The sequence below is a fragment of the Camellia sinensis genome, unplaced genomic scaffold (genome assembly GCF_055761805.1).
Source record: "Camellia sinensis isolate YWXY unplaced genomic scaffold, ASM5576180v1 Unanchor6, whole genome shotgun sequence".
NCBI lineage: Eukaryota > Viridiplantae > Streptophyta > Magnoliopsida > Ericales > Theaceae > Camellia > Camellia sinensis.
Genome location: NW_028129474.1, coordinates 3,755,140 through 3,767,261, shown reverse-complemented (window position 1 = coordinate 3,767,261; position 12,122 = coordinate 3,755,140).

Here is a 12,122-nt window from a genome sequence, read left to right as displayed (position 1 = left end):
TCGTACACTTATTCGGACCCTCTTGCATGATGACAGATATGTAATTACGGTGTTTATTTGCCATTTCTCATGCATAAGGGTTTAAACACTCGTACATTTATTCGGACCCTCTTGCATGATGGCAGATATGTAATTATGGTGTTTATTTGTCATTTCCCATGCATTATGGTTTAAACACTCGGACACTTATTCGGACCCTCTTGCATGATGGCAGATATGTAATTATGGTGGTTACTCGCCATTTCACATGCATTCGGGCTTAAACACTCGTACACTTATTCGGACCCTCTTGCATGATGACAGATATGTAATTACGGTGTTTATTTTCCATTTCTCATGCATTAGGGTTTAAACACTCAGACATTTATTCGGACCCTCTTGCAGTATGGCAGATATGTAAATATGGTGTTTATTGGCCATTTCCCATGCATTACGGCTTAAACACTCGGACACTTATTCGGACCCTCTTCATGATGGCAGATATGTATTTGTGTTGTTTACATGCCATTTCTAATGCATTAGGGCTTAAACACTCGGACACTCATTCGGACCCTCTTGCATGATGGCATATTTGTAATTATGGTGTATATTTGCCATTTCTCATGCATTAGGGTTTAAACACTCGGACACTTATTCCGACCATCTAGCATGATGGCAGATATGTAATTATGGTGTTTACTTGCCATTTTCCATGCATTACGGCTTGACCACTCGGACACTTATTTGGACCCTCTTGCATGATGGCAGATATGTAATTAAGTTGTTTGCTTGCCATTTCTCATGCATTAGGGCTTAAACACTCGGACACTTATTCGGACCCTCTTGCATGATGGCAGATATGTAATTATGGTGTTTATTTGTCATTTCCCATGCATTATGGTTTAAACACTCGGACACTTATTCGGACCCTCTTGCATGATGGCAGATATGTAATTATGGTGGTTACTCGCCATTTCACATGCATTCGGGCTTAAACACTCGTACACTTATTCGGACCCTCTTGCATGATGACAGATATGTAATTACGGTGTTTATTTTCCATTTCTCATGCATTAGGGTTTAAACACTCAGACATTTATTCGGACCCTCTTACCTGATGGCAGATATGTAAATATGGTGTTTATTGGCCATTTCCCATGCATTACGGCTTAAACACTCGGACACTTATTCGGACCCTCTTCATGATGGCAGATATGTAATTTTGTTGTTTACATGCCATTTCTCATGCATTAGGGCTTAAACACTCGGACACTCATTCGGACCCTCTTGCATGATGGCATATTTGTAATTATGGTGTATATTTGCCATTTCTCATGCATTAGGGTTTAAACACTCGAACACTTATTCCGACGATCTAGCATGATGGCAGATATGTAATTGTGTTGTTTACTTGCCATTTTCCATGCATTACGGCTTGACCACTCGGACACTTATTTGGACCCTCTTGCATGATGGCAGATTTGTAATTATGGTGTATATTTGCCATTTCTCATGCATTAGATTTAAACACTCGGACACTTATTCCGACCCCCTTGCATGATGGCAGACATGTAATTATGGTGTTTGCTTGCCATTTCTCATCCATTAGGGCTTAAACACTCGGACACTCATTCGGACCCTCTTGCATGATAGCAGATATGTAATTATGGTGTTTATTTGCCATTTCTCAAGCATTAGGGTTTAAACACTCGGACACTGATTCGGACCCTCTTGCGTGATGGCAGATATGTAATTATGGTTTTTACTTGCCATTTCTCATGCATTAGGGTTTAAACATACGGACACTTATTTGGACCCTCTTGCATGATGGCAGATATGTAATTATGTTGTTTACTTGCCATTTCTCATGCATTAGGGCTTAAACACTCGTACACTTATTCGGACCCTCTTGCATGATGGCAGATATGTAATTACGGTGTTTATTTGCCATTTCTCATGCATTAGGGTTTAAACACTCGGACATTTATTCGGACCCTCTTGCAGGGTGGCAGATATGTAATTATGGTGTTTATTTGCCATATCCCATGCATTACGGTTTAAACACACGGACACTTATTCGGACCCTCTTGCATGATGGCAGATATGTAATTATGGTGGTTACTTGCCATTTTCCATGCATTAGGGCTAAAACCCTCGTACACTTATTCGGACCCTCTTGCATGATGGCAGATATGTAATTACGGTGTTTATTTGCCATTTCTCTTACATTAGGGTTTAAACACTCGGACATTTATTTGGACCCTCTTGCAGGATGGCAGATATGTAAATATGGTGTTTATTGGCCATTTCCCATGCATTACGGTTTAAACACTCGGACACTTATTCGGTCCCTCTTCATGATGGCAGATATGTAGTTATGGTGTTTACTTGCCATTTCCCATGCATTATGGCTTAAACACTCGGACACTTATTTGGACCCTCGTGCAAGATGGCAGATATGTAATTATGTTGTTTACTTGTCATTTCTCATGCATTAGGGCAGAAACACTTGGACACTTATTCGGACACTTATTCCGACCCTCTAGCATCATGGCAGATATGCAATTATGGTGTTTACTTACCATTTCTCATGCAGTAGGGCTTAAACACTCGGACACTTATTTGGACCCTCTTGCATGATGGCAGATATGTAATTATGGTGTTTACTTGCCATTTCTCATGCATTAGGGTTTAAACACTCGGACACTTATTTCGACCCTCTTGCATGATAGCAGATCTGTAATTATGTTGTTTGCTTGCCATTTCTCATGCATTAGGGCTTAAACACTCGGACACTTATTTGGACGCTCTTGCATTATGGCAGATATGTAATTATGTTGTTTGCTTGCCATTTCCCATGCATTAGGGCTTAAACACTCGGACAGGACACTCATTCGGACCCTCTCGCATGATGGCAGATATGTAATTATGGTGGTTATTTGCCATTTCTCATGTATTAGGGTTTTAACACTCGGACACTTATTTGGACCCTCTTGCGTGATGGCAGATATGTAATTATGGTTTTTACTTGCCATTCCTCATGCATTACGGTTCAAAAACTCGGACACTTATTTGGACCCTCTTGCATGATGGCAGATATGTAATTATGTTGTTTACTTGCCATTTCTCATGCATTAGGTTTTAAACACTCGGACATTTATTCAGAACCTCTTGCATGATGGCAGATATGTAATTATGGTGTTTATTGGCCATTTCTCATGCATTACGGTTTAAACACTCGGACACTTATTCGGACCCTCTTGCATGATGCCAGATATGTAATTAAGGTGTTTACTTGCCATTTCCCATGCATTAGGTCTTAAACACTCGTACACTTATTCGGACCCTCTTGCATGATGGTAGATAGGTAATTACGGTGTTTATTTTCCATTTCTCACGCATTAGGGTTTAAACACTCGAACATTTATTCGGACCCTCTTGCATGATGGCAGATATGTAATTATGGTGTTTATTTTCCATTTCGCATGCATTACGGTTTAAACACTCAGACACTTAGTCGGACCCTCTTGCATGCTGGCAGATATGTAGTTATGGTGTTTACTTGCCATTTCCCATGCATTAGGGCTTAAACACTTGGACACTTATTTGGACCCTCTTGCATGATGGCAGACATGTAATTATGTTGTTTACTTGCCATTTCTCATGCATTAGGGCTTAAACACTCGGACACTTACTCGGACACTTACTCGGCCACTTATTCGGACACTTATTCCGACCCTCTAGCATGATGGCTGATATTCAATTATGGTGTTTACTTACCATACCTCATGCAGTATGGCTTAAACACTCAGACACTTATTTAGACCCTCTTGCATGATGGCAGATTTGTAATTATGTTATTTGCTTGCCATTTCTCATGCATTAGGGCTTAAACATTCGGACACTTGCTCGAACTCTCTTGCACGATGGCAGATATGTAATTATGTTGTTTGCTTGCCATTTCTAATGCATTAGGGCTTAAACACTCGGACACTTATTCGGACCCTCTTGCATGCCGGCAGATATGCAATTATGGTGTTTACTTACCATTTCTCATGCATTAGGGCTGGAACACTCGGACACTTATTCGGACCCTCTTGCGTGACGGCAGATATGTAATTATGGTTTTTACTTGCCATTTCTCATGCATTAGCGTTTAAACACTCGGACACTTATTTGGACCCTCTTGCGTGATGGCAGATATGTAATTACGTTGTTTCCTTGCCATTTCTAATGCCTTAGGGCTTAAACACTCGTACACTTATTCGGACCCTCTTGCATGATGGCATATATGTAATTACGGTGTTTGTTTGCCATTTCTCAAGCATTAGGGTTTAAACACTCAGACACTTATTTGGACCCTCTTGCATGATGGCAGATATGTAATTATGTTGTTTGCTTGCCATTTCCCATGCATTAGGGCTTAAACACTCGGACACTTATTCGGACCCTCTTGCATGATGGTAGATATGTAATTATGGTGTTTATTTGCCATTTCTCATGCATTAGGGTTTAAACACTAGGACACTTATTCGGACCCGCTTGCATGATGGCAGATAGGTAATTATGTTGTCTACTAGCCATTTCTCACGCATTAGGGTTTAAACACTTAGACACTTATTCGGACCCTCATGCGTGATGGGAGATATGTAATTATGGTGTTTATTTTCCATTTCTCATGCATTAGGGTTTAAACACTCGGACACTTATTCAGACCCTATTGCATGATGGCATATATGTAATTATCGTGTTTACTTTCCATTTCTGATGCATTAGGGTTTAAACACTCGGACACTTATTCCGACCCTCTAGAATGATGGCAAATATGTAATTATGGTGTTTACTTTCCATTTCCCATGCATTAGGGTTTAACACTCGGACACTTATTTGGACCCTCTTGCATGACGGCAGATATGTAATTATGTTGTTTGCTTGCCATTTCCACGCATTAGGGCTTAAACAATCGGACACTTGTTCGAACCCTCTTGCATGATGGTAGATATGTAATTATGGTGTTTATTTGCCATTTATCTAGCATTAGGGTTTAAACACTCAGACACTTTTTCGGACCCTCTTGCATGATGGCAGGTATGTAATTATGGTGTTCATTTCCCATTTCTCATGCATTAGGGATTAAATACTCGGACACTTATTCGGACCCTCTTGCATGATGGCTGATATGTAATTACGGTGTTTACTTGCCATTTCTCATGCATTAGGGTTTAAACACTCGGACACTTATTCCAACCCTCTAGCATGATGGCAGAAATGTAATTTTGGTGTTTACTTGCCATTTCCTATGCATTAGGGTTTAAACACTCGGACACTTATTTGGACCCTCTTGCATGATGGCAGATATGTAATTATGTTGTTTGCTTGCCATTTCTCATGCATTAGGGCTTAAACCCTCTGACACTTATTCGGACCCTCTTGCATGATGGCAGATATGTAATTATGTAGTTTGCTTGCCATTTCTCATGCATTATGGCATAAACACTCGGACACTTATTCGGACCCTCTTGCATGCTGGCAGATGTGTAATTATGGTGTTTACTTGCCATTTCTCATGCATTAGGGCTTAAACACTCGGACACTTATTCGGACCCTCTTGCGTGATGGAAGATATGTAATTATGGTTTTCACTTGCCATTTCTAATGCATTAGGGTTTAAACACTCGGACACTTATTAGGACCCTCTTGCATGATGGCAGATATGTAATTATGTTGTTTACTTGCCATTTCTCACGCATTAGGGCTTAAACACTCGTACACTTATTCGGACCCTCTTGCATGATGGCAGATATGTAATTACGGTGTTTCTTTGCCATTTCTCATGCATTAGGGCTTAAACACTCGGACACTTATTCCGACCCTCTAGCATGATGGCAGATATGTAATTATGATGTTTAGTTGCCATTTCTCAAGCATTAGGGTTTAAACAATCGGGCACTTATTTGGACCCTCTTGCATTATGGCAAATATGTAATTATGCTGTTTGCTTGCCATTTCTCATGCATTAGGGCTTAAACACACGGACACTAATTCGGACCCTCTTGCATGATGGTAGATAAGTAATTATGGTGTTTACTTGCCATTTCTCATGCATTAGGGTTTTAACACTCGGACACCTATTCCGACCCCCTAGCATGATGGCAGATATGTAATTGTGTTGTTTACTTGCCATTTCTCATGCATTAGGGTTTAAACACTCGGACACTTATTTGGACCCTCTTGCATTGTGGTAGATATGTAATTATGTTGTTTGCTTGCCATTTCCCATGCATTTGGGCTTAAACCCTCGGACACGCATTCGGACCATCTTGCATGATGGCAGATATGTAATTATGGCATTTTCTTGCCATTTCTCATGCTTTAGGGCTTAAACACTCGGACACTTATTCAGACCATCTTGCATTATGGCAGATATGTAATTATGGTTTTTATTTGCCATTTCTCATGCATTAGTGTTTAAACACATGGACACTTATTCGGACCCTCTTGCGTGATGGCAGATATGTAATTATGGTTTTTACTTGCCATTTCTCATGCATTACGGTTTAAACACTCGGACACTTATTTGGACCCTCTTGCATAATGGCAGATATGTAACTATGTTGCTTACTTGCCATTTCTCATGCATTAGGGCTTAAACACTCGTACACTTATTCGGACCCTATTGCATGATGGCAGAAATATAATTACGGTGTTTATTTGCCATTTCTCATGAATTAGGGTTTGAACACTCGGACATTTATTCGGACCCACTTGCATGATGGCAGATATGTAATTATGGTGTTTATTTGCCATTTCCCATGCATTACGGTTTAAACACTCGGACACTTATTCGGACCCTCCTGCATGATGGCAGATATGTAATTATGGTGTTTACTTGCCATTTCCCATGCATTAGGGCTTAAACACTCGTACACTTATTCGGACCCCCTCGCATGATGGTAGATATGTAATTACGGTGTTTTTTTGCCATTTCTCATGCATTAGGGTTTAAACACTCTGACATTTATTCGGAACCCCTGCATGATGGCAGATATGTAGTTATGGTGTTTATTTTCCATTTCGCGTGCATTACGGTTTAAACACTCGGACACTTATTCGGACCCTCTTGCATGATGGCAGATATGTAGTTATGCTGTTTACTTGCCATTTCCCATGCACTAGGGGATAAACACTCGGACACTTATTTGGACCCTCTTGCATGATGGCAGATATGTAATTATGTTGTTTACTTGGCATTTCTCATCCATTAGGGCTTAGACACTCGGACACTTATTTAGACACTTATTCCGACCCTCGAGCATGATGGCAGATATGCAATTATAGTGTTTAGTTACCATTTCTCATGCAGTAGGGCTTAAACACTCGGACACTTATTCGGACCCTCTTGCATGGTGGCAGATATGTAATTATGGTGTTTACTTGCCATTTCTCATGCATCAGGGTTTAAACGCTCGGACACTTATTTGGACCCTCTTGCACGATGGTAGATATGTTATTATGTTGTTTGCTTGCCATTTCTCATGCATTTGGGCTTAAACACTCGGACACTCATTCGGACCCTCTTTCATGATGGCAGATATGTAATTATGGTGTTTATTAGCCATTTCTCGTGCATTAGGGTTTAAACACTCGGACACTTATTCGGACCCTCTTGCATGATGGCAGATATGTAATTATGGCTTTTACTTGCCATTTCTCATGCATTAGGGTTTAAACACTCGGACACTTATTTGGACCCTCTTGCACGATGGCAAATATGTAATTATGTTGTTTACTTGCCATTTCTAATGCCCTAGGGCTGAAACACTCGTACACTTATTCGGACCCTCTTGCATGATGGCATATATGTAATTACGGTGTTTCTTTGCCATTTCTCGTGCATTAGGGCTTAAACACTCGGACACTTATTCCGACCATCTAGCGTGATGGCAGATATGTAATTATGGTGTTTACTTGCCATTTCTCATGCATTAGGGTTTAAACACTCGGACACTTATTTGGACCCTCTAGCGTGATGGCTTATATGTAATTAAGTTGCTCACTTGCCATTTCTCATGCATTAGGGCTTAAACACTCGGACACTTATTCGGACCCTCTTGCATGATGGTAGATATGTAATTATGGTGTTCATTTGCCATTTCTCATGCATTAGGGTTTAAACACTCGGACACTTATTCCGACCCTCTTGCATGATGGCAGATATATAATTATGTTGTTTACAATCCATTTCTCATGCATTAGGGTTTAAACACTTGGACACTTATTCGGACCCTCTTGCATGATGGCAGATATGTAATTATGGTATTTACTTGCCATTTCTCATGCATTAGGGTTTAAACACTCGGACACTTATTCAGACCCCCTTGCTTGATGGCAGATATGTAATTATGATGTTTACTTGCCACTTCCCATGCATTAGGGCCTAAACACTCGGACACTTATTCGGACCCTCTTGCATGATGGCAGATATGTAATTATGGTGTTTATTTGCCATTTCTCATGCATTAGGGTTTAAATACCCGGACACTTATTCGGACCCTCTTGCATGATGGCATAAACGTAATTTTGGTGTTTATATGCCATTTCCCATGCATTAGGGTTTAAACACTTGGACACTTATTCTGACCCTCTAGCATGATGGCAGATATGTAATTATGGTGTTTACTTGCCATTTCCCATGCATTAGGGTTTAAACGCTCGGACACTTATTTGGACCCTCTTGCATGATGGCAGATATGTAATTATGTTGTTTTCTTGCCATTTCTCATGCATTAGGGCTTAAACACTCAGACACTTATTCGAACCCTCTTGCATGATGGTAGATACGTAATTATGATGTTTGTTTGCCATTTCTCATGCATTAGGGTTTAAACACTCAGACACTTTTTCGGACCCTCTTGCATGATGGCAGATATGTAATCATGGTGTTCATTTGCCATTTCTCATGCATTAGGGATTAAATACTCAGACACTCATTCGGACCATCTTGCATGATGGCAGATATGTAATTATGGTTTTTATTTGCCATTTCTCTTGCAATAGGGTTTAAACACTCGGACACTTATTCAGACCCTCTTGCGTGATGGCAGATGTGTAATTATGGTTTTTAGTTGCCATTTCTCATGCATTATGGTTTAAACACTCGGACACTTATTTGCACCCTCTTGCATGATGGCAGATATGTAATTTTGTTGTTTACTTGCCATTTCTCATGCATTAGGGCTTAAACACTCGTACACTTATTCGGACCCTCTTGCATGATGGCAGATATGTAATTACAGTGTTCATTTGCCATTTCTCATGCATTAGGATTTAAACACTCGGACATTTATTCGGACCCACTTGCTTGATGGCAGATATGTAATTATGGTGTTTATTTGCCATTTCGCATGCATTACGGTTTAAACACTCGGACACTTATTCGGACCCTCTTGCATGATGGCAGATATGTAGTTATGGTGTTTACTTGCCATTTCCCATGCATTAGATCTTAAACACTCTGACACTTATTTGGACCCTCTTGCATGACGGCAGATATGAATTATGTTGTTCATTTTCCATTTCTCATGCATTAGGGCTTAAACACTCTGACACTTATTTGGACACTCTTGCATGATGGCAGATATGTAATTATGTTGTTTGCTTGCCATTTCTCATGCATTAGGGCTTAAACACTCGGACACTCATTCGGACCCTCTTGCATGATGGCAGATATGTAATTATGGTGTTTATTAGCCATTTCTCATGCATTAGGGTTTAAACACTCGGACACTTATTCGGACCCTCTTGCGTGACGGCAGATTTGTAATTATGGTTTTTACTTGCCATTTCTCATGCATTAGGGTTTAAACACTCGGACACTTATTTAGACCCTCTTGCATGATGGCTGATACGTAATTATGTTGTTTACTTGCCATTTCTCATGCCTTAGGGCTTAAACACTCGTGCACTTATTCGGACCCTCTTGCATGATGGCATATATGTAATTACGGTGTTTGTTTGCCATTTCTCATGCATTAGGGTTTAAACACTCGGACACTTATTCCGACCCTCTAGCATGATGGCAGATATGTAATTGTGGTGTTTACTTGCCATTTCTCATGCATTAGGGTTTAAACACTCGGACACTTATTTGGACCCTCTTGCATGATGGCAGATATGTAATTATGTTGTTTGCTTGCCATTTCTCATGCATTAGGGCTCAAACACTCGGACACTTATTCAGACCCTCTTGCATGATGGTAGATATGTAATTATGGTGTTTATTTTCCATTTCTCATGCATTAGGGTTTAAACACTCGGACACTTATTCCGACCCTCTTGCATGATGGCAAATATGTAATTATGTTGTTTACTAGGCATTTCTCGTGCATTAGGGTTTAAACACTTGGACACTTATTCGGACCCACTTGCATGATGGCAGATATGTAATTATGGTGTTTATTTGCCATTTCTCATGCATTAGGGTTCAAACACTCGGACACTTATTCAAACCCTCTTGTTTGATAGCAGATATGTAATTATGATGTTTACTTGCCATTTCTCATGCATTAGGGCCTAAATACTCGGACACTTATTTGGACCCTCTTGCATGATGTCAGATATGTAATTATGGTGTTTATTTGCCATTTCTCATGCATTAGGATTTAAACACTCGGACACTTTTTCGGACCCTCTTGCATGATGGCAGATATGTAATTATGGTGTTCATTTGCCATTTCTCATGCATTAGGGATTAAATACTCGGTCACTTATTCGGACCCTCTTGCATGATGGCAGATATGTAATTACGGTTTTTACTTGCCATTTCTCATGCATTAGGGTTTAAACACTCGGACACTTATTTGGACCCTCTTGCATGATGGCAGATATGTAATTATGTTGTTTACTTGCCATTTCTCATGCCTTCACTACAGGAAAAATGGGATATGGTGGCATTTTTTTAACGACGTTTTTTTAACGTCACTTTTATTAATTTTTAACGGTGTTTTGTAAACGCCACCTATTCTTTAAAATAAAACTGCACCGTTTTATAATAGGAGTCACTTTTAAACGCCTCCAAATCCGTTGGCCTCATGCGCCTCCTCTCTCCCACTTTGTTGAAACCCTTATTTTGAATCTGAGATGTAATACGCACGCATCTCTCTCTCTTTCTCTTAACCCTCTCATTCTCACACCTTCAAATTGCGCCTCTCTCCTGCTCACCCCCAATTGCTTCTAAACCCTCGAGATCGATTTTCTTTGAGATTCAGATTCATGCAGGTTCATTTTGAGATTCAGAGCGATTTCGATTTTGAAGATCTCTCTCTCGATTTCAAAGCTCCACCGTCTCTCTCTCACTCTCTAGATCAGGCCGGTAATCATAGTTTTATGAGAGAAGAGGGAGGACAGGGACTGGGAGCTTGCGAAGAGAGAGGCAGTGCTTGATTTCTCAGAGATTCAGATCGGTCTCAGAGATTTCATCTCCGAGCGATTTCAATTTTGAAGTTCTCTCTCTCGATTTCGAGGCTCCACCATGACCACCGTCTGCACCAGCTAGGTATTGATTTCTGTCTCTCTCTCTCTCATGCTCTTCCTTCCCGTCTCTCTCGATTTGGTTATTGAAATTACAAACAAGTTTAATCAGGATTTGCTGGCCTTGTGTGAAAGTGACCGGAAGAAGGAGCTTTTGCTGCTACTACAGATCATTGACATAAAGATTATTTCTCTAGGTCATCTACCAAATATTTTCAGATCCTTGGGGAGGCTTTTATTGGAGTCTTTTGTGAAGAAATTTATTTTGGAATTAAAAAGTTGTGGTATGTCCATGATTCTTTCATTTTTATGATTTATAAATATAGCAAAGATCGAGTGCTCATTTTCTCGATTATGAGTCCAGAAATTTGTCTGTCTCTGATTTTGCAGCAGTTCTATTTATGCTTGGGTTCGGATTTTGAAGCGAATTGGCATCCTTAATGGAAGTATTAGTACCTTTTGTGTGTTCTGTAACAATTGGGTTGAGGAAAAATGGACCATGTTCTGCTGCTCTACCCGTTAAGTTGGTGTGTTTGGTCGAATATTTTAATTGGTGGCGAATCCAATGGGTCACGCCGGGTTCGGTGATAGAGTTGTTGCATTGGTGGGATGGG